We start from the raw sequence: 24140 nt of genomic DNA, 5'->3' as shown, positions 1-24140 counted from the left end.
ATTATTGCAATGATAGAGCTGCGAATTTGGCCTGGAGTTGTATGGTTCAGAAAGCATGATAAGTTATATAGCTCTTGTTATCAGAAAGGAAGAAGCATGCTTTAGGAGAAGCAGATTTTTTTCTGGCACTGAAATCTAAAAGAATTTTCTGCTGTGGTGCTTTATAGAGGGGAAATTGCATGATGCAATGGACAATGCCCTCAGCAACATTTTTATTGCAAATCCAGAAGTTGGCTTCATTTTATAATGAGGTAGGGAGACTTATTATTTCAACAAATGGCACTATAATTCCTTTAAGGGAGAAAACAACTTTTGCTGAGAATAACGGTTGGGGTAGAAGGGTTCGGTGTGGGCTGTGAAGGCCTCAGAGGAATAGGAAAATAGTTCTGTCTAATAGAAGAAAAGGAATTTGGAGGTCTTTAGGACAACTTGGAAATGAGTGGGTGAACTCACCTCAGAGCTGAGGTGGGAAAGGAAATAAGGGAGAGCAAAAGCTACTGAACAGGTGGAAGGTTCTGTGAACAAGTGATCCCTCGTCACCTACCACCACCCCCAGTCCTCAGTAGAGTTGCTAAACTCATAATTGCTTTGGGTATTTCAATACACATTGAAAGCAAAGAGTGTTAAGTTTCAGTCAAGATGGCAGTGGGGCAAGACAGTGACAGAATGTGAAGAATCCAGAAGCCAAGAATAAAAGGAAATCAGGCAATTGTAAGCTAACTGGTATTAATGAGAACTGAAGAGCAAAAAACAATGCGGATTGAGGCCAGGTTCACTGGATTTCAATACCAGATCTACAAGTGTTCACTTTAACATCTCCTTATAAAAGCCAAAAGCCTAACAGGGCCAGCATGATAGGCCATCCCTCCTCTGAATGCAGATGACATATTCATTGTAAAAGTGGCAGGTAATTGTCATCCAGCATCCATTTCCCCTCTTCTTTTAAGTTGTAGGACTTCCTCATTTTAGCTGGACAAATGGGGTCCCACCTAGAGCCATTTCTAACAGACCATTCAGCTGGTTGCAACTTGTTAAAAAAATGGCCAGTAAGATGTAACTGGAAAGGATGTGGACAATTTCTAGATCAGATTCTTTAGGGAGGCTACTTGCCCATTGCATCTAACTTCTCCCATTCCTGAAGTCTATAATATGGACATGGTGGTAGTGAGCCATCTTTTACCATGTGCATAATGACAACACTCTAGCCTAGAGATGGCCTAGCAGTGACATAGAAGGAACCTGAATTTCCTGGTGAACTAGAGCTGCCTATCCTCCCTCCCCCGACCACCTACCTCTCAGACTTTTACATGAGAGAAAAATTAACTATCATGTTTAAGCCGCTGTTATTTGGTCTCTGTTTAAGCAGCCAAATCCATATCCAAATGTAAACATAAATGAATTTCTAGTAGTCAAATACTTCAAATATATGTTCATTTATTGATACTACTCTACTCTTTGGGTATAGCTCTTAAAATTAATGTAGTATAAAATATCTTCAAACTTAGCCAAAATTGTACCTCATCAGTTATAAAAATGGTTCCATCGTTGACATACTGCAAGCACTTCATCAAATTTATTTTTGCTATAAACAACTATATTACTAGTAGATGGAATGTTCTGCTGAGTAGACTATGTTGCCCATAATAAAGGAGGATTAAATATGCTGCAAATAAGAAGTAAGAAGCATGTCATAATGTAATGCTGGCACAAAGAGCCCACGCTTATTAAACATGCCAAAACTCTCCCTCATAAGTATAAGCAAGAAGGCAGCCAAAGCAGTAACAGCTCCATTCATAAAGAAACACAGTGAACAGAGGCAAGTCTGTGAATGCTTTTACAGATCCTGTGGTATACGATTATTCACTAGCAGTCATTATATTATAATTACTGCTGACTTTTTTAGATTAATAATTCCACTAGAAACTGGATTTGACTTTATGCAACAGAAACTCAACTGCTGTGGCCTACCCACATACAAGATTATTTACATCATGTTTAAAGAAATCTAGAGTAGACTGTAGGGTCTACTTTCTCTTAGTAAGGAAGAAGCAGAGAGTAGGCACAGGGTAGGCAACCATCTGTGTCTGCCACATATCGTCACTAAAATTTCTGCTATTCTCTGGATATCATGTGCTCAAAAAGATTAGAACCACTGGAATACAAGATTCCAAACATTTCTGAACACTCACCAATCCATTCTATTACTTCTTTTCACAGTGTTTTGTCACTTTTTTATAGGAAGAGTGAATGCAACTGCTTGTTATCTTAATTACTTTTCTTTCTGTTGTTGTGTCTTCATTATTAATTTAAAATGTTTAATACTAGAGTAGATCAAAGATGTTCACAATTTTTTTTGACAATCATCAGTTCAATTTCATGAGGTTTGTGCCACTTTTCTTGAATCTGAGTGGGCTCTGTGACTGCTTGACCAATAGAACATGGCAGAAACACTGCTGTGCCAGTTTTCAGGCCCAAGCCTTAAGAGGCTGGTATCTTCCTCTTCCTGTCTTTTCAAATACATACTCTTGGAAATTAGTCACCATGTTAGGAGGAAGTTCAAACAGCACTGTGGAGAGGCCAACAGAGAAATGAATCAAGGCCACTAGTGTATAGCCCTGCTGACCTCCAGCTCAGAGCTGGCACCAACTTGCCAGGCATTTCAGTGGAGCCATTTCATAAGTAGATCCTTTACCTTCAGTTGAGCTGTCCTAACTGATGCTTCATGGAGCAGAAATGAGCTGTCCCCTCTGAACACTGCCCAAATTTCAGATTTGTGAGCAAAATAACTGTTACATTTTTAAGCCATTTAGTTTTGGGTGGTTTGTTACACAGCAATAGGTTACATTCAGTGAAAGAAATTAATGATGACTTAATGAAATGTAAATACAAATGAATTTTTAGTAGTCAAATATTGTGAATATAAATATCATGAACATGCCGCCTATCTTTATTTAGTACAATAAGCCAAACTGTATTTATTACTAGTACTTGACTTTGTAGTTTATCATGCTATATGCACAGAGCCAGTGACACAAATATTTGGTAAAAAATATCTAGAAGGGTATATATATTCCTCATTCACATGAAAGCAAAAAGTATTTAAGAAGCAAATGAAAACTATACCTGAAAAGCATTTGATACAATAGTATCTCCTTCCTGAACTCTGAATAACTTTTGAACTCTGAAGGAATTTAGAATAAAGATCACCTATTTTTTCTAACAATGTACAGCTAGCTCTGTTGGGTTTTACCATTTAGAGGAATCAGTTACTGCCACTAAACCACCCAGCTGATAAACAAAAGAATAAGACAGAGCAGGATAGAGTGCAATGGTCAGTCAGGATGGTTTATCTGTCTAATGTATCAGAATTGTATAATTTTAGTTTAAATATTTTCTTTCAGTTTTACTACGTGTATAATGTTCAGGGCTTTCAGAGGATGAAGTCATTTCAAAGTAGAGCTCCCTAGCCTGTTTGGAGGCACAACTAAAGACATTTTTCTTTATCCATTTCAGGATGAGGAGTCACACCCCCAAATTAAAACTTTTTAATGTACCCAGCACACAAATAAAAATTACAGTTGATTTTTCAATGAGACCTGATCCATGAGTGGGCAATTTGGTGTGAGATCTGAAAATTGAATCACTTTTTTGTTCTCTTGCTTTCTGTAAAGATAGGCATGTTAGGACATAATAGGTGGTTTATAACCAAGACTCAAGCTAATAATGTCTTAAACACGTTCACAAATAGGCATTATACGGCTGCTTTGGCAGCTCTCTTCTGCAAGTTGCTCAGGGACCCAAGTTCCTTTTGTCTTGTTATTCCTCCATCTTTAGGCTGTTTTCTTCACCCCCATGTCCAAGGTGGCTTGTCACCACATCTACATTCCAAGCAATAGGATGAAAGAAGGGCATGCCCTCCCTTTCAGGATGCAACCTAAAGTTTCACAGATCACTTCTGCTCACTTTCTATTGGCTGGAACTTAGTTATTACAGGCCACATCCAGCTATAAGAAAGGTGGACAATATGTAGACTTCATTCGGGATGTCCACGTGCCCAGAAAAAAAATTCGGTATTCTATTGTTATGAGAGAGAAATGGAGATTACAAGTTGGGGAACAACTAGTATGCTTACCACAGGAGCACTCACTTGGGAGCAAGAATGAATCTTCCAGCTAACATTTTACTATATATGAGATCAGTGATTTGAATTTTCTGCCTGAATGAACTCCAGACAAATGCTTTACCTAAACCTCTCTGACCAAAATTTCATAAAGAATTCTTAATTATGAAATGAGATGATGCATCTTTAAGTCATCTTTGTGTACCAGTCATGAAATACTATAATAGAGAAACCAGAAGTCATTGATTCAGACATGGCTAATAGATATTCAGGGCACTTTCATCTTGGCTAAGCAACAGTTTCTATTTTATTTGTTTATCATTTAAATTTTATTTATTTTTTATACAGCAGGTTCTTAATAGTTATCTATTTTATATATATTAGTGTATATATATCAATTCCAATCTCCCAATTCATCCCACCACCACCACCTCCACCTGCCCCCTGCCACTTTCCCCCTTTGGTGTCCATACATTTGTTCTCTACATCTGTAAGCAACAGTTTCTAGAGTGCTCTACATGTTTGCTTTTTATATAATTTTAATGCACATAATATCTTTCAGCAGACAATCTCAAGAAGCTTTTATAAACATTAATTAACTGAACTTCACAACACTCTTGAGAACTGAGAATTAATACATCCATTTACATGGCAGGAAGCCAGATGAACATTACGATCAAGCAATATGGAGCTTACGTGGTTTCAGCCTCGTAATGACATCAAATGGGCAGTACTATAAACTTAATGTTAATCTGAAAATTGAGTATTTAGCTACTTCTAGGCTGGCAAGTGATTATTACCCTATATTCAATTCAAGCAGAGTCACATTACTGAAACAAACACAAAAAGAAACACTTTATTTTGAAAATGCTCCTTCGATTTAAATGACTGATATCTAATTTTCTATCTATAAATCTAAATATAAAAATAAAATTGGAAAGATTCTCATCAGATAGACTTTTAGCACGAAGCTTGATGCCATTTGTTTCTAGATTAAATTTGAAAAGAACAGCTGTTAAAAAAAGTTATTCATTTCACGTGTCAGGAAAGGAGAGCACATATCAGATTTCTCTGAATAAAATAACCAAATTATATATGAATGTATGTTATGTGTACTTCCTCGACCTATCTTAGAGTTATAGTGATGAATAAATAATAAAAATATGGTAAAATACTGTGAATACACTATCCAAAGAGCTAACTTCTCAGTATGACATGAAACATCTTGACAATACTTAAAATCCCAAAACTGTTATTCATTGGAGAAATTAATTATATGCATTTTGTATGTTTGAACTAATTTTCCAAATACATAAGGAAATACAACCGTGGTCCTTTAAAGAGGCAGATAAGGTTAGTTCAGTCACTAAATAAAAGCTTTAACATTACACTTACTTCTTGTAATCTGATCTATGTCCGAAAAAAAATGAGGTCTAAGCCTCACTTTAATGGAAGTTAAAATATAGAAATAAAGGCAAGCGTGTTATTTATTTTTATAGGACTGGACAAGTATCCAATACAAGATTTACTGATGACAAACAGCATGAAGACTAATGATATATGAACCAATGGCTTTTAGCTCAGACTTTCGTCAGTGATCTTTCCAAAATGCTCCTTAAATAGATTTTTTTAAACCCTTAGAATAAAGGCAATCCAAAGTTTAGATATAGGACAATATCCTGAAAGATCTTTTGAAGCTGCTCATTTTCCAAATCACAAGAAACTTAAAACAAATTTTTGGAAAATTTCTCCTAGGACATTTATCCTGGCTAGGCTAGAGGGAACTGGGATTCCATTCCACCTGGCTCACCCTTTCCTGTGGACTGACGCGCTCAAAACATTAGAATTTTAAGCCAGCTAACTAACGAAAGCCATCTCAAAGCTAATAGTTTAAACTTATGGGTTATTTTATTTGGTTGCAGGGGTGTGGGGGGTACTTTTCCAAAGGAATATCAAATTTAACTTTAATGACTTACCCAAGGAAAAGAATTCTCATCATCAAAACCTGATAAACATGGAAAGTCTCTGCTAATAATAAAGGTGGAAAAGAAAAGATGATAGTAATTTATGATAGAATGGGAAATAGCTTTATCCAGGGATATAACACTTTTTAAGGATACATATACATGTTTTCCAATACAGATCAGAAAGTTTTTGTTGGTTTGTTTTTTAATAAAACTATAGACTTTTGTCTACATATGAGTAATATGAAATTCATTTTAACAACAGTTATTGAGAGTCTTCTACTGAGTATAGTAGAAGATATGGAGAAGAGCAAGACATGGGTTCTGCACTCAAGAAGCTTACAATGAAAAAGGAAGATAAGGAGGTACATTTCCAGGGAGAATAACATAAGTATCGTTAGAAAAGTACAGTCAATGTGCTATGAACTTTAGGGGCTTCCCTGGTGGCGCAGTGGTTGAGAGTCCGCCTGCTGATGCAGGGGACATGGGTTCGTGCCCTGGTCCGGGAAGATCCCACATGCCGCGGAGCGGCTGGTCCCGCGAGCCATGGCCGCTGAGCCTGCGCGTCCGGAGCCTATGCTCCGCAACGGGAGAGGCCACAACAGTGAGAAGCCCGCGTACCGCAAAAAAAAAAAAAAAATGTGCTATGAACTTTAAAGGAGAAAAAAATTGAGTTTCTTGGAAGAATCAGGAAAGGTTGCTTAAGCAAGAAAATACTTTATATGGGCCTTGATGGATGGGTAAGATATTGGTGCTTGGAGTCTTAGGGTGGACAGTAGTGATGGAAGGATTCCAGGTAACAAAAACAAAGCCAGGACATATGAAAGTCAAAACATACTGAGTAGTATAAAGTAGAATGCAGAGAGCCAAGTAATAGAATATAAATTTGGAAAGAGAGGTCAGAGTAAATACTGTTCTTCTTTTCAGCTTGCAATATGTACATTAAAAGTGTTTGGTACAGGGACTTTCCTGGCGGTCCAGTGGTTAAGACTCCATGCTTCCAGTGCAGGGGGCAAGAGTTAGATCCCTGGCCAGGGAACTAAGATCCCACATGTCTCATGGCACAGCCAGAAAAAAAAGTGTGGGTACGAACTCCTGAGACTGGATTTGATTTTAAGAACTTCTTCCATACACTTTTTATTACAAAGAGTACTCATTCAATGCTTGTGATAGTGAGCTATGCCATATAATTGTACATTAAATGCTCCAAATGTTTTATTAATTGTGCACTTAAAATGATCATAGCTAAATTAAAACCTCATTTATATTCTTCGAATGAGAACTACATTGGCTGAGTAGCATCTGTGATCTTTTTCTCTTTGAATGTAATGAATATAGAAGAACTTTAGAATCTAAAAATGTGACAAAGTGAGAGAGTGGCATGGACATATATACACTACCAAACATAAAATAGATAGCTAGTAGGAAGCAGCCGCATAGCACAGGGAGATCAGCTTGGTGCTTTGTGACCACCTAGAGGGGTGGGATAGGGAGGGTGGGAGGGAGGGAGACGCAAGAGGGAAGAGGTATGGGAACATATGTATATGTATAACTGATTCACTTTGTTATAAAGCAGAAACTAACACACCATTGTAAAGCAATTATACTCCAATAAAGATGTTAAATAAATAAATAAATAAAATAAAAAATAAATAAATTAAAAAAATAAAAATGAACCTTAGAGGTGTGAGTCTCTTCTAACCAACCCTTCTCCTGAGATGCTGAATGAGCACCAGTATTAAACAACTTAAGTTTAACTTCCTCTCTGTGCCCCTTCTTTCAATAGAATTATTAATTAGTATTGAGATAACCCAATGCAAGTTCAGCTTTTAAAGCCAAATGTGATATAGAAGATTACACATACCCAATTGCTTGTTTTATCTGGGAAATGAAAACGCACAGGTTGTGACTCATCCAAAGTGACCCAGCAAGTTACCCTAGCAAATTTTCAGAGTTAAAGATGAAACAGATAATATTCAGTACAAGAGAGAAAATTTAATATATTTACCAAAAAATTTTTTTCTTTCTACTTCTCTTGTCAAAGATCATTTACTAAATTAAGACCTCGACTTATTTAAAATAATTAAGATAAATATGTTTGAGACTGTTTTCCTCACTTACTTTTCTTTGTCCACACTGACCTCTTTGTTAATCCTCAAAGATGCCAAGATGTGGGGCATGGTATCTATTTCATATATACATATATATTTTGTATACATATGAAAAAAATTATATGATAAATCCCACAGGTTTAACATCTCAATTCTGGAGTCCCAGAAGAGAGAGCAGAGAAAACGAATAGGAGGAGAAAAAAATCAGGTAAAAAATTATCAAACTTTCAAGAACAAGAATGAAGCTAGAAGATAATGGACACTTGTCTTTCAACCTAGACTTCTATATCCAGACAAGCTATCAATCAAGCAATAGGGTAAAATAAAAACATATCTAGACTTGCAAGGTCTCAAAAAATTCTCGTCACATGCATCCTCTTTCTTCCCCTTTAATTTTTTTTAATTGAGGTAAAATTGGTATTAACATAAGTTTCAAGAGCACAACATTATAACTCAACATCTATATACACTACAAAGTGATCACCACCAAAGGTCTAGTTACCATACATCACCATATAATTGACTTGCTTCACCCATTTCACCCACCCCTCAACCCTCTGTCCCTCTGGTAACCACCAATCTGGGGTTACCAATCACATGTCACCATACCACATGCACCAATCACATGCACCCTTTTTCAGGAGGGTACAGGAGGAAGTGTTGCACCAAAAATGAAAGAGTAAACCAAGAAAGAGGAAAACAGAGGACCTAGGAAACAGGTGAGAGGTAATGGAAATGCCAGTCATCCCACTGCTGCCCTCTTGGCTCATGCCTAGGATGTGCCCTTGCTTCATCCCTTAGTCCTGACACAAAGAACTGCCTCTTAATTTTTACCTTTGTCTTTCCCCTTTCAACTTTAATTCAGATACTCTGGCTACATTACCATGGCCATCACAGGTAAATAAGTAAATCTTTTATTTGAGCTATCTGACCTGCAGCACCTTATGCTGTGCCCAATTCCTCATGAGGACTTCTGTTTAAGTTACTTCACCCCAGTGACCAAGTCCCAGACAAGCCCCATGGGACTTGAATCATATAACCATGAAAGACTTTTCAGCAAATTTTGTATTAGCACCTTTTCAGAAGGATTGTGCTGTCCTTCAAAAGCCAAGCCCTCGCTACATGTTTTTGAATGTTGCCAAAATTAGGGATTCTTCCTAGGTCAGGTTTCATTTCACTTCTTTTCATTATAATGAGAAAGTAATTTCAGGACCGCAAGAGACAAACACAGATTGATGGAGTCTTACCTGCCTGAGCAGTACAGGAACCCTAGCAGTCATGGCTCACTTAGCCTTCAGGTGGCAAGAGGGCTTCTCCCCACCCCACAGCCAGGGGTCATGGGCATGATCACAAGTACATCAAAGGGACAGGTGTACTCTGAGTCCTGGGTGACATCCAGGCACAACTCTCCTTCCCCAGGCCCACAAGACTGTACCCTCTAGTCACACACTTTACCTCATTTGTGATAAGTTTAATGGACACATCCAATTCCCAACATTTTTGCCTCCTCAGCACTAAGTAGTGGATACCTTGCGAGTATCTGATAGAAAACAGCTAGCAAGCATGTTATCTGGACAAAAATTGTCCAAGAATTTGCACATATTGTATGACTCCCCCTTCGTGCAGTACGTATACTAACTACGTCCTTTGGGGAGGAGACACCCATCTCAGTGTGACTTCCTTAAGAATAATCAACATTGGCACCATTTGCTAATCCCATTTGTTTCCCAAGAGAAGGGAAAGATTATTAATTAACAAATCCTATTCGTTTCCCAAGAGAAGGGAAAGGCATGGGTCAAGGGTCATGAGACCCATAAAGCAGGTTGCATATGAAGGCTCTGCCCCCAGAGCACAGTCTCCAATGCCTGCCATGCCTGCACAGTAGCATGCAGAGGACATAGTCCAATTTCCAGAATTGCTTATGCAGTTTTAAAACTTTGTAAATACAGAGATACCAAGGATTTTAGGCAAATGGATTAAAAGGGTGTTATTTCTGGTGTCTTGCCTAACCAAGCAAATGCAAAGCCAGGTCATGTTGTATTTGCAGCAAGGCAGCCCCTTCTGAATGTACAGCAGTCTAAGAGATGTAAAACCTCCTACCTCCCCCTGGCCCCACTGACAGCTTTTCTCATTTTCTTTGCATTACTGCTTTCTGATCCATAAAGGAGAAGATAGAAAAAAATCACATAAATTAATATATCATGCGGTTATGCTGTCAACAAAAAAGATGAGTTGTAATACAGTGTGAGATATGCTAAATTAGGAGTATGAAGTGCCCCTGGAAAACAGATGAAGCAACCTGTCAGCCTGCCCAGGGTGTGGGACAAGGTGGAGTGGGAGAGGGCCAGTCAAGGAAGCCTTCCAACATTAGGTTTGGACCTTGAAGGATGAGTCAAAGTTTGCCATGCAAATAAAAGAAGGAAGGTCATTCCCACCAGAGGAATAAATAATGCCAATACCACTGCCTTTGCTGACAAGGCTGTTGACACTGCCTCCTTTGCCAGTCTCTTCTTGCAATAGAAGATACCCATGTTCTCCTTTGCTGGCTTTGGAGAAAGGCAAAAAAAGCAGGGGGGAAAAAAGTACTCACCGGGGCACACACCTTTCTAGATCAATTCTCATTTCCCATAACTGAAAACAAAGTCAATACCTCTTCGTTTTCATCCTTGGAGTTAAACTCCACCCTCTTCCCAGGGCAGGAGTGGTCTAAGAAGAGCAACCCAAATGCTTATTCCAGAGTTTTGGACAGCCCCTTCCTCTCATTCCCGTTGTTGAGCTGCTCATGATGGGATCCTCATTGAGCCAATAGCATCAGGACCTCTGTTCCACAGCTGTTCTTCCAACAAGAACTTACATGCCACACACTTCACCCCAAGAATGGCTCCACTTGCCAGCAGGAAGAAAACCTCTTTTCCTGCCACAATCTGCCTTGGTCCTCCCTCCCTGTCTCCAAGGCACCTGAGATCTTCATGCCTGGCTCTCTTTGGTCCAGACAGTTCTAGAGCACTAGATTGTATTAAAATGTTCACATACAAATAATAATGATGATGATTTCTTTTAAAAGCAAAAGAACGAAATGCTGAATTTTCTTGAAATTCCTCTTAGTTATCCTGACAATTTCTCCTATTTAGACACAGTAAGATCATCATTCTGCACCAGTGATCACTATCGAGAAGTCAGGAAAAAAACAAACTCTCAAAATCAAAACAACTTCAAACGGTAAGTTTCAGGTATTAAATGTAGTGCTTTTTACAAGGAGTTCTGTTGCAAAATACACTTTGGTTGCAGCTTTAAAAAGATTCAGTCTGGGAAGCAGAACCACTATGAGTGATACGGAAGAAGGAATTTATAATAGGAATTAGTACTTACACGATTGTGGGAAGAGCTGGGAAGATAAAGATCCAAAAAATGTAGTTGAAGGAGCAGAAAAAATGTCACGAACGTGTCAGAGCTTGCAGGGAGCCAGTACATCCTACTCTTGGGACGAGACCACGAAGGCTATGGAAGGTTGCTGGCCCTTCATAGCTGCCACCTCTCTGAGTTGTCAGCCAAGCGTCCGGTGGAGGCCTGAGGTCACTTTTGATGGGCAAGGCCAGCATCAGGAAGGCGGGAAGAGCAAGAACAAACTGGCACCCAGCAGCACCCCTGGGTCTGACGATAACCTTCAGAATATAATGACCGCTGCTTCTCTTCCACGTCCCAGAACTCACACAGTTTTTACCTTTAGGCCAACTCCAATCTGGAATTACATGGAGAAGGAGAGTCTGAGAAACGTAGTTACCAGAATAACCAAGTAGACAATAGAACAATCTGGCACATTGGTATTTTGACTTAACTACCAGACCTCCAACAACTCATTGTGCAGGGACATATAAACACTCAAACTCAACAAGTCCAAAATGAAAGTGTCATCGTGTCCCAGATTTTCATTAAATAACAAAAAATAAACAAATAAAAAGCAACCTTTCTGAATATCGCTCAATTTCTATTATTTCTACGTGGTCCTGTGTGTCCCACACCCAAGGCATCTATCAAACCTTCCTCTCTGTCCTGCACCCAAGAGTCTCTGCCTTACATCAAACTTACATCATTGCTCCCCTGCATTAAAGAAATAGTTTTCCCTCTTGCCACCCTGCCTTCAACTCACCCTGCTCCAAACCCTAAATTAAGCCAGAGTGGTCTGTCTAAAATGTAAAATTCTAATTATTTTACTTAAAATATTTTAGTGGCTCCTTATCACCTACCATACAGATTTTCTTTCTTGGTGTGGTATATAAGATGCCTCATATTCTGATCCTCACCTATTTATTTAGCCTCGTTTCCTGCCCTTGTCCCAAACACACTGTGCTCCCAACTATTCTGAACTACTTGCAGAATGCTGAATATATAATTATTTTAAGCCTGTGTGCCTGCTCCCTCTGCTAAGGATTCACTTCCTCACCTCCATCACCCTGTAAATACAGTCACCTGGCAAACTCCTGCTCATCCTTTCATATGTGGCTCAAATGTGGCCTCCCTTGCAGCGTCTTCCATGTTTCCTCACCTCCCCCTGATCTCCACAGTTAGTCCATAACACTCTCCTAACAGTATTTAGCACTTGCCACATTGTATCAGGTCTGCTAATTTACATGCCGGTTTTCTGTGCTAGACTATGAGCCCCTCAGTGTTAAGGACCACATCTCATTCATCTTTGTAGCCCCAGACACTAACACTTCCCTGGCACATTGCAGGGGCTCAATAAACATTTGGTTAGAAATTTAGTTGATGGATTACAAAACCTGACATGTTTAAATATTTTATTCCATATTTATAACTTCTTGCATACAAATTATGATTCCCATAAAATACAGGTTTATATTTATAAAGAACTAATTAATTTGGAAGTAATCCAGTATATGTGGATGGCCAAATATTGAAATTCAGTCTAAATCTTGAAACAGCCCTAAATCATATGACCTCACTGACCAGATTAATAAGATCTCAATTTCTAAATCTCAATTTCACTGGTGCTGTTTAAACAGCCTCTTGACCTGCCATCGGAATATAGAACAACAAAGGAAACATCTGGTTTTTCTTAACTTTGGGGTGACAAATCCATTTGTTAACAGTAGCAATGGGAGAGCCAACAGTACTTGATAACAGCTCTAACATGGGGAGCTTGGGCCAAAACAGATGGCCCAGACACTTCAGGGAAAGCTTTAAAAGATGTCTTTTCTAATTCAGGTTACACACTCCTTGAAAGTTCCTTCAACACAAGCAGAATGTTTGCAGATGATTTTATTAGTTCTGACTGTTCTGTCTAGAGGTTAGCTTGCAATTGCCTTTTGGGGGCAGTTTGGTTGGATTTTGTTTTTCAAAGTAAGTAAAGGCATGAATGTTTATAATAGACCAAAAAACTGCAAGGTTGAAGCAGTTTGCATCACCACTGACTTTCTGAACATGACCTCTGACTGGTCACCATTTGTCTGTGCTCTCATTTTTTTAATTCTTTGTTGGCAAACCAAGGTTAATCCAGAGTTAGTGCCTTTCCTTCCACGTACATACACTAATAGTAATTATGCTTAGACTCTGAGGTTGTTAAACAAAAGGTAAAAATCTGGCCAGTGCAAAAGTGTTGGAACCATCTTTGTTATAAATCAGAATACATTAGTTATGTGTAATAGTTACAGTTACTCTAATTAAACCTTTCAAACATTCTATCATTTTTCAATGTCACTAAAACCTAGATATTCCTGCTTAAACTGTTAAATATTGTAGCCTTTTCTAAATCACCAAAGTTACTTTTGGATTCACTAAATATATTATCCTTGAGTCATTAAATCAGTCAGTCATTGGAATAGAAAAAAGAATTTTATCATATTTGAACAAGGCAGTAGTTAATAAGAACCACACACTGGAGTACTTTCTTTCTAATATAATGTCCCCTTATATATAATACAATTAGTAAATTGTTTGCTATATTTGCTCCAAACTTACTGGTTTCAGTAAAATTTTAGTTGATACTTAATTTTTTTAAGTCATTTTCATCAGACTTTGGAACTGTTTTTATAGCTGAAGAAACTGATCCACAAGGGTTAAGCGCCAAAGCCCTCATCAAGTTAATGGTAAAGCCTAGAATTGCAGTAATTACACAAACACACATACACATTTGTAAAGGGCTATTCATAAAGAAAAGTTGATCAATGAAGGAAACACTTTTTTTAGTGCATTATTTCACAAGATGGGTTAATCCATTTGTATTAGTGCCAAACCATTTAGATTAACAGATGAAATGGATAAGATAGTTGGGAAATAATGCTGTACTACGCTGTATAAAAATAAAAGATTTTTTTCCTGTTTTCTTTCCCAAAATGCTTTTACCAATTTACCACAAGGTAAAAAACAGAAAAGAAGAGGAGAGGAGAGGAGAAGAAAGGTGAGGAGAGAAAAAGAGAAAGAAAAAAAAAATTAATACAGTTTCAGGGAGGAAAGTATTGATAGAAAGAATTATGAGGGCAGACTTCTGGGACTTTCTGCAAGTTTTGGTCTTTATTTCTCATCTTCTGAAAAGATAAGAGACTCTCCAAAGACCCTCTCTTAGGACTCCTGGCTCTCTGTCATCTGGTGCTTCCCTTTCTCTCTCACATTCCCCAGGTCCCCAAAGGAGAGCTCAGGAGTTGTGAAAACAGAGACATTGGAGAGAGGGTATTCCTGTTCCTTTTCACAGTGGGAGGTCTTGGCCCTATGCACCCATAGTCCACCACGTAGGCCATCCAGACTGCCTAGGACCCATGATCCAACCTGTGTAGTGTTTTATAGACCAACAATGCAGGTGGTGTCAGCACCTTTATTCTGCATGGCAACATCCAGTCCCCAAGGGTCAAGAAGAGGGGTGGCCGTGTCTTAGGTTGTGACTGACTTTGTGGATGGAAAAGAAGGGAAAATTAAAGGAAGCCTTAAGTTATCCTGCCCCACGTTAAGAACTGCATCATTCACCATAGGACCATGGACAGTTTATAATGGCTGCAAGGGGAAGTGCAGAGTTCTAGAAAGAGACAGACTTAGGCCTGTTGTGTGACCCTGGATAAGTTACATGATCTCTCTGAGCTTCATTTCCCTGGACATAAACTGGGAAGGATAACACCCATGCTGGAGTTTTTTGTTATGAGGACCTAAGTAGAACTCAAAGACATGACTGATACATAGAAGACATTTAATAAATGAGAGCGAAGTATGTTATACCTTTGCCTGATTTGGGGAAAGAGGCAATAAGCCAGATGTGAAAATGAACCAAATCACTAACAAAATTGCAGCACCCTGTTGGAGATGGTAATTTATTTTCAATTTCTCTGCCTCCAGTCTCCTAGACCTTCCGATTAAAATCGTGATACTTGTAACTTCAAGAGCCTAGCAGTCTTGTACTTGTCCTCAATATTGAATATGCTTACTTATATTTTTAGATAACTTAACATTGCATGTTTTATTTTTAGAGAGCCCAGCCACAAACAAATGACCAATATAAATCAACATAAAAGCAGTTCATACTGAAAGTGCCCTCTTCTAACCCTTTGTAGCTGGTATATCCATTCTTTAAGGCAAGGTTTCCCAAAATACGTTACCTATTGAACTAATTTTATAGAAAATTGCTACTGAAGATGTTAAGAGGAAAAAAAGCATGTTTTGGGGGTTTTTTTGTTCTGTTGTTGTTTTTCCATGTGAATTTCCAGAATCTTCAATATTCTAACTTGCATGATGTATCTCTAAAAAGGTAAGAGGAGTCCTATATCCCCAAACTGTATTTGCCAACAGAGGTGACCTGAGGAACTATCACCTGAACTCTTCTTGTCATTTTGGAGACACATTTTCCATAAGCACAGTAATAGGGGCATTGGGGCCGGGGAAGGGAGGAGAGCAAAGAGAATCCAAGAATAAATAAGAGAGGGGACACAAATCCTAATGCCTAAGAAAGTGACCTCAAGATCAGAGGTAGGCTGGATGCATTACAAGAGAAGATGGGAGAACAATGGCAAACCACTGGGAAGACAACAGCAAACTGCAGAACATATCCTCTGTCTACACAACTCAAACTTTTAAAAAGCATTCTATGGGCCTGTGCATGTCTGTGGGCCCTGCCTTCCACAGGTTGCCAGCAAGAAGCCGCTGTTCTAAGAAGGTTGCTTTCATTTTTGTTTCAAAAACAGTGCCATGTGAATGAACTTAAAGAGTGCCATCAAAGATCCGAATTGGTATCTGTTGAAGGGAGAGCAGAAAGGATGTGGCATGTTTAGAGCAGATTTAGAGCAGCTGTTCCTCTCCCTCTTGACCATTGCTACCATTAGGCCTACCTCAGGGTTAAGAGATGGGATCCTCTTTATAGTTTAGCACTATGTGTTATTCACAAATACATGGAAAATAATAACTCATGCCTTTGAGCACTTATATTTTACCAGACACTATTTCATGCGCTTCACTTATAGCTTCTCATTTCATCCTCACAATAACACTATTATTTTCCCCATTTTGCAGATATGGCACAGAGACTTTAAGCCACTGACCTACAGTTACATAGCTAGCAAGCAGCAGAACTGGGATTGAAATCCAGGCTGTCTCGTTCTAAAACCCACACTCTTAACTACTGTGCTAGACTTAGTCTTGGAGATGTCTTGCTTCCCATTTGAGAGGTACATCAGCTTTGAAGGCTGCTGGCCCCAGGTGACAGAAACCCTGCCTTACAGTGTCTGGAATGAGTATTTTTTCCACAAAACAAGAAATCTGGAAGCAGGTGTCTACTGGCATTGGTGCTACCGCTCAGCAGTGTCAGAGCCAACTTCTCTCCTCAAGGTCACAAGCTAGCTAGCTCTCTGCCGGATATTACACATAAAATCAAGAAAGCAAGAAGTGGGAAGGAGTGGCACAAGTTTATTACATCCCTTTAATCAGAAAACAGACTTCAGCTTAATCTCACTGCCAGAGTGCCGTTACATGGCCATGTCTGACTGCAAAGGAGTCTGGGAAAGCAAGTATTTCTCCTTTCCAGCCCTAAGAGTGGAGGGAAGCAAGGGAATATCTAGTTAGGAACAGGTGCTGGCCTAGCCAGCCAAGAGCGTCAGCCACAAGGGTTTGGTTTCTTTCAGAAAATACCAACAGAACTTCATCATACAGCATGTCACCCATGCCATGGACCCAAGGAAAGTTAAACAGCAACAATTAGAGTTTGCCACAAAACCGAAATGGAATTGTAGAATTCCTATTGCTTTTTTAAAGTATCTGCTTCTATCCAAAACCAAACATGTGAAATCATACTTCTAACCCTTTTCCTGAAAGGGAAACCTATCTAGTAGTGTGTAAAAACTATTTGATTTTCACACACTCAGATACTTTTTAGTTACGTTATTCTTAGTTACGTTATTTTTATTAAATGTTTTCTCCTTATTTATGGTTAATAAATCAAAAAGACAATTTTTAATCCAGTTTCAAAACTGAATTGAAATTTGTCAGTAACTAGAAAGTAGGAAACTTCAGGGCTGAAAATACAGAATAGGTTATGTGGATTTATAAGCTATTTTATTTTCCAGTTTGCATTGGCTTTGCTGGGTCTACCACTTTAATTGTAATTTTTTTCTTTTATATTTTTATCTTAGCACACAAACTCAGAAAACCTGTTACAGCAACTACATAATGCAATCTAAAAATCCAGTTAACATATTGCTATGGAAACCAGGAAACAGAAAAAATAGAAACAACACTCTAATTCATTTGGACAGCTATGGCTAGGTGTGTGTGTGTGTGTGTGTGTGTGTGTGTGTGTGTCTGTCTGTCTGTCTGTCTAAATTCATTAGTTTATTCACCTTTTATTTAAAGTTGGTCCTGAACCCAAATATATAACGGATCTGTCCATAAAATAGGACCAGTGCCCTTCAACCAGTAAATTTGCATTTTAATGTGAAGTAGTCCTTGTTAAATTGTGTCAGGTGATATGAGGAAGTCTTCAGTAGGACTGGGTTGTTTATGCAAACTTGCTAGCCTGTAGCCTCTTGGCGCAGTGTGAAGAACACCTGGCTGGGATTTGATAGCTGGGTTCTAATCACTCCTCTTTTACTAACCAGTTGTGTGACCCTCTTAGGAACTCTTAGGCACTCAGTTTCCTCATCTAGAAATGGATTCATGCAGGGCTCTAGTATTATGTAACGAGAACTTTCTTTTTCCACAAAACTGGGGACTTATGAGGTAATCACTTTTGAGGGTTGATAGTGCTCTGTGTAGTTCATGGCAGATAAGAAGCTCTCAGGAAAACGGTAACTATCCTAACTATACTTTCTGTTTTTCATTCTGTGGTCATTCCCGAATCCACATAGTAAATGTTGTTTCGCCCCTTGACTCTCACTAACAGCCGCCATTATCTGACCAGCCCTTGAGAGAGTAGGAAAGGAGAGCTAAGTCCTCACAGGAGAGGCTGTTCCTCTGAGCTTGTTACCTGCGTTTTATTTCCTCTTGAAGGTTAATGCCAATTTTTATATTCAGACACGTGAGATATTAAAAGCTACCCTAACGCACATTAATCCACCAAACCCCCAACCTTTTTTAATATCATAAGATTTCAACATTCAAGAATTAAACTTTTGTGCACTTGTGCTTCCTCACTGCTGTTTGTTATTTAATCAGCCTGTTTCCTGCTATGAACGGGGGAGGGGGGGGAGAAAGTTAAAACAGCAAGTTTCCTCAGGGTTAAACTCCTGTGTTGTTTCTCCTTCCAGAAATCTCAGTTATTACAGTCGGGGATAATCGCTGCATAATTAAATCATTGGGACAATTCGTCCATCCACTCCTACCTCCATCCCTGACAATGAATTCCTTGTTTGTGTGGTGGCCAAATCTCCGCGTCCCCGCGTCAGCGCCCGGCTGCTAACCGAGACGAGACGCGGGAGAGGGTCCTCACAGCAGAGCCTCGCGCTTTTCGCGCCGGCAGCGCGCCGGGGCGGGGGGGGGGAGGGGCGCCGTGTGCGCGCCTAGTACTCTCGGTGCGCCAGGGCCGCTGGCTGCACGGGCACCAGGAGGGGGAGACTCGGTCCCGCTTATCTCCCGCTGTGCTAAGTTCAAACTGCCCGAGCTGGTGGGGAGAGAGTGCGCGCGGCCAGGGCGAGAAAACTTCTACTCCACCTAGAAAGTTTCACCTTGTGGGCGGGGGAGGGGCGGAGGAAACGCGACCCCCGCGGGGCCCGGCGCGGCGCGCGGGCGGCAGGAAGGGCGGGGGCCGATTTCCCCCTCAGGGTGTTGTTGCCAGTCCCCACCTCAGCGGTCCTTGGACCCGTGGACGAGGTGGACGGACAGCGCACGAGACAGACGGACACGTGCAGGGGCGGGCGGACGAGAGCACGAGTCGGGTCTCCTGGCCGTTCCTCCCGGCTGGACGCGCCCGGGCCGCCGCGGGCCGCGCGCGCCGATGCCCGGCTGAGTCACGGCCCGGGCAGCGCGCGGGTGGGAAGGGGCGGAGGGAACGCGGGTGGGAAGGGGCGGAGGGAGCACGGCCGGCGGGAGGACGGGGCGTTCGGCTGGGCCCGGCCACAGGTGACCCGGAGGCTCTCGCCGCCCCTGGCGCCCACAGCGCTTTGTGACCAGATGCGAAGCCCAGCGGAGGGCGCGAGCGAGATGCGGGGCGACAGCTGACTTGCTGAGAAGAGGCAGGGAGGCGCGGAGCGCGCGGGTGGTCCTTACGCGGTTGATCCCTGTCCGGTTGACGTCTCCTCCGCCGGTTCCTGGGCGCCGCAAGGTAAAAACTACAGCCCCTTTCGTATCCTGCACCGCGTCTTTCGCCCCTGCCCTTCTGCTCTTTGTTCCCCTAAGAGACCTTACTGCTGTTCCAGAGGGCAAGACCCGGGAGGTGGGCGAGAGTTTAGGGGCTTCAGAAACTAAAGAGCTGTGGCCCCAGGGGCGAGGTCGAAACTAGAATGGGGCTTTTCGTTTTAGGGGGTTGCTTCTGACAGCCACCTGTGTGACTCAGGAGAGGGGCGCAGGGGTGGGCGATGGTGTATGACTGTTATGGCCCAGCAAGTTTCAAGGCTGTGATCTGACTCAAAAGTGATCCGGTCACCCTGACGGAGGGTGATGTGGCCAGCAAGCTTCGAGCCAGCAGTTTCCTTGTTCCCATCCTTGCTTTATATCTGTATTACGTGGGGCCCCTTCCAAGGGGCAGGTGTTTCTGTGAGGGTCTGAATTCTTAATTTCTGGCAAATACACAGGGCTTGTTGTGACCTATCGTTTTCAATCTTACCTTATCTCTCTGCTGGGGCTCTGTGGAGGACATCTGTCTTATTAGGTGAAATAGATTAGAACCAGAGGTCGGGCAATCTGGCTACGACTGTTACTGACCCAATAATTAAAGCACGAACGAAAGAATTTTCACAGACTATCTAAAATGCAGAATTTACTCCAAAGTACTGTTTCCCATTTCATACCTTTTATGTTTTAAAAGAGCCATTTACTAATTTGGCAGTTGGAGAGAGTTCCTGTGGCTCATGCATGAATAGTTCTGCCCAGTGTGTTTTACCTTATCACAGTTTTATGTGTAAAGGAGTCCTGGGGCAGAATGAAATATTGTCAACTCTCTTAGGCAAAGTAATCAGGATACTTTAATTGCCAAGTTAAGACGGTCGGTGAATATGAGAGGATTGTAAAAACTGACGTTGGAGAGAATATAGACTATCTGGACCCTCTCCTGAATTTTAAGAACACTGTTCACATTTTGTAGAGTTGGGTGGAGGTTTATTTTGTCATTTCCATCAGGCAGACACATGCACATTGCCATGCAAATGGATTCAGAAAAACATTTTCCTTTACAGCTAAACTATTATAGCTGACTAATGAATTTTTTCTGCATGAAGATGATCTGAAAATGATGTACATCACGTTTCTCTGTGCCTCTAGGACATAAATTGTGCTTTTATGTAAACTGTAAGTGGTGCTTGGATTATTTACAGGTACATAGTTTTTCTTTCTAGCTCCAAGCTTATTGGGCTTTGTTTTAACATGTAAACTTCCATAATGGAACAGAAAGTGAGGTGCTTTGGTTCCAATTGTAGACTGCAAGTCTGTGGTGTATTCAGTGTTCATTCTTTTTGAGTTGCTGAATAATACAAGTAAAATTTACATCACTCATAAGAAATTTTTGTAGTACCAAAAATGTGGCTGATTGCCTATAAAATTTACTGGTGTTTTAAAAATTCTGTTCAGGTTTCAAACTTAACAGTGCATAAACCTATAGTTATTAACCTAAATATATTTTGATTTTAACATAATGGAATTTATGGCATTTAGAAGATGATCTGCTGACTACTGGTTTTTCAAAGATTGCTTTACTCTTAATACATCACAGTAGAGGTTTACATTAGATGTACTTTCCATGACTTCAGAATTAGTGGTTGAGGTTTATCTGAATGATAAAGATGTATAAGATTAACCATAGCCAGTTAGTATGAAAGTTCGTAACTAATATTTTCATGACTTTTAAACCTATGATAAAAGAAAAATGACACTTTTCTAAGCAGCAGAAAAACGCTTATCTTATAAATCCCTTTTAAGACTATGACCCACTATAATCTTGAAATTCTTTAAAATTTGTTCCAAGGAGAATTAGACTAAGAAATACATTTCAAAAATCAATTTCCTTAGCTGTTGGTTAAAAAAGAAAATAAATAGTCCAAAATAGCATTAGTCTGATTTTCCTTTTGCACGTCTATATGATAGCCTCAAATAAACTTTTTCTCAAATGTGGTCATCTCAAAACAAAGTGAATAATTCAAAAGGGCTAACATTCTCTCAGGACACACACCTTTCTCTAAGTGGCTGCACTAGTGCCTATAGTGACACACCCATGTTGAGTAACAGTTCCCTACAAATTCAGAGCACCTCCCATCTCTCTGCCCCCTTCCCCCTCATCTCTTCCCCTTGGTTTGGTCAGAGCTGCTTCCAAGCTTTCTGTGCCCCCATTTCTTCCCTCTAATTTCATGTTTTCTTCACTGTCATTAGTCTCACCAGAATCATCTACGCTTTCCTTTCTCATCATCCCCAATATTTTTCTTGAGCTGCTATGTTTGTTCATGGGATACTGAATTTCCTAATTGTGCTACCTTAAGGGGAGAAAATATGCAGAAACTCAAGTGCCAGGGAGTTTACCTCACTGGTGTATGTTGAAACTGGTGTCTTTGACTCTGAGCCCTCAGGGCAGAGTTTCTTCATGGGCTTTGCTCAGTGCAAAACAAATAGTCACCTCTTAGTAATAAATGATAGATGTACTAACTAATGTCAATTCAGGATCACTTTGATTCCCTGTTCTTAACAGAGTTGCTGCCAGGCCCACATTTGCTTCAGCAAAAATAGCTAAGAACTGTAGGTTAAACATCATATGTGTCTGGTACTAGAGGAACATTTTTAGAAAGGAAGAAGCGAAATATCTGCCTTTGAAGAATTAGATATTCAGATAAATAAATCTCGTGCAAAATGGAATCAAGGTCCGTAATTGTTACAAAAGAGTGACAGCCTTGGACACCATCCCACTTGCTATTAAATAATAGAAATTTTTTTTAAATCAAAAGATTGGAACTTAACTCTTAAAATTTTGAAGCTGCTTCTGAGTATATCATCTTTCTGATACTGCAACAACCTTACAGAATAGGCAAGGCTGGTTTCACTATCTTAACCTCCCCATGTTATAGACAGGGAACCTGTGCATGAGCCTAGCCCCCATGCTGTCTCAACAGCACCACAGCCTCTGCCCAGCCATCAAGGAAGTTTAACTCTTTGAAGCATTTTGCACTGAGGCGTACATTGGGATCCTTAGGTTAGTGATAAATGATGACTGTAACATTTCTAGTCTCCGGAGTTTTTCTCACCTTCTGTTTCTCCAGTTCTCTTTTTCTCCCTTTCTCTTTTTGTAGTAAAGCATACCAAGAAAAAGCTCCATTCATATGTGTGGGGCATTCTCCTATTATCAGATTAAGAGCTGTGAGTAATTTTGTAATCTACCCTTCTATCAGAAAGCGCATTCTCAGATATCTCTTCAGCTGTGTTTAACAGTTTAGTATATTCCCCTTGGGATTTGTTTCAATAAAAACATCCAGTAAAATCTGACTACTTTGCTTTTCAAGGGACAAAATGAAGAATGTGTTTTTATAAGCTGTAAAATATAATTGAGAGAAAAATCACTCGTGTGGCATTTGTAACAGGAGGTGTGAGTACAGTGAAATTAAAAAAAAAAAATGAACTGGCTAATTGCATACCCAAGTATACATGTTTCTCCTGTGATTGTATAAATTTGTGCAAGTATACAGGTTACTCCTGTTGTTTTAAATTTCTATGATAAATTATGTAGCTATAGGGCAAATAGAAATTATATAAAAGTTTATGAGCCATATAGATTATATAATGGTCCATAGGATTTGAAATGTATTTATTCTAATATAACAAAGGATTATTAGGAAATCTGGCCCAAGCAATTATGAAAAATGGTCAGAGAATCACAGGTTCTAGTGAAAGCCAGGTTCCTGTACTCTAAGAATGTGACTAAGGATTTAGGCATTCAGGGTAATTTGTTATGCACCTACTAGGCGTGATTCTAGACTCTGGCAATGCAGCAGAGAATAAAACAGACAAAAGTCTCTGGCCTTGGGCTTCCCTGGTGGCGCAGTGGTTGAGAGTCCGCCTGCCGATTCTGGGGACACGGGTTCGTGCCCCGGTCCAGGAAGATCCCACATGCCGCGGAGCGGTTGGGCCCGTGAGCCATGGCCGCTGAGCCTGCGTGTCCGGAGCCTGTGCTCCGCAACGGGAGAGGCCACAGCCGTGAGAGGCCCGCGTACCGCAAAAAAAAAAAAAAAAAAAAAAAGTCTCTGGCCTTATGATGCTCTGTTCTATAATGAGGAAGGCAAACAGTAAATAAAAGCACGTAAATAAGATGTATGTGAAGTAATGAGAGCT

The 24140-nt window shown here is 40.2% G+C and overlaps 1 protein-coding gene across 4 annotated transcripts in view; it reads left to right on the top strand.

Moving 5' to 3' along the window:
• The first annotated feature begins 19686 nt into the window (after window positions 1–19686).
• The window catches only part of MET (MET proto-oncogene, receptor tyrosine kinase), a 128252-nt gene continuing 123798 nt past the window's right edge, over window positions 19687–24140 (top strand). For all 4 annotated transcript variants that reach the window (XM_027102126.1, XM_027102125.1, XM_027102124.1 and 1 more), the window contains exon 1: window positions 19687–19941. The gene's annotated coding sequence lies outside the window, so the exon portion shown is untranslated. The remainder of the gene's footprint in view (window positions 19942–24140) is intronic.

This window comes from Aethalodelphis obliquidens, unplaced genomic scaffold (assembly GCF_003676395.1).
Source record: "Aethalodelphis obliquidens isolate GAN/ISIS:26980383/991018 unplaced genomic scaffold, ASM367639v1 scaffold5, whole genome shotgun sequence".
Lineage (NCBI taxonomy): Eukaryota > Metazoa > Chordata > Mammalia > Artiodactyla > Delphinidae > Aethalodelphis > Aethalodelphis obliquidens.
This window is presented reverse-complemented; position numbering and strand designations above follow the sequence as displayed.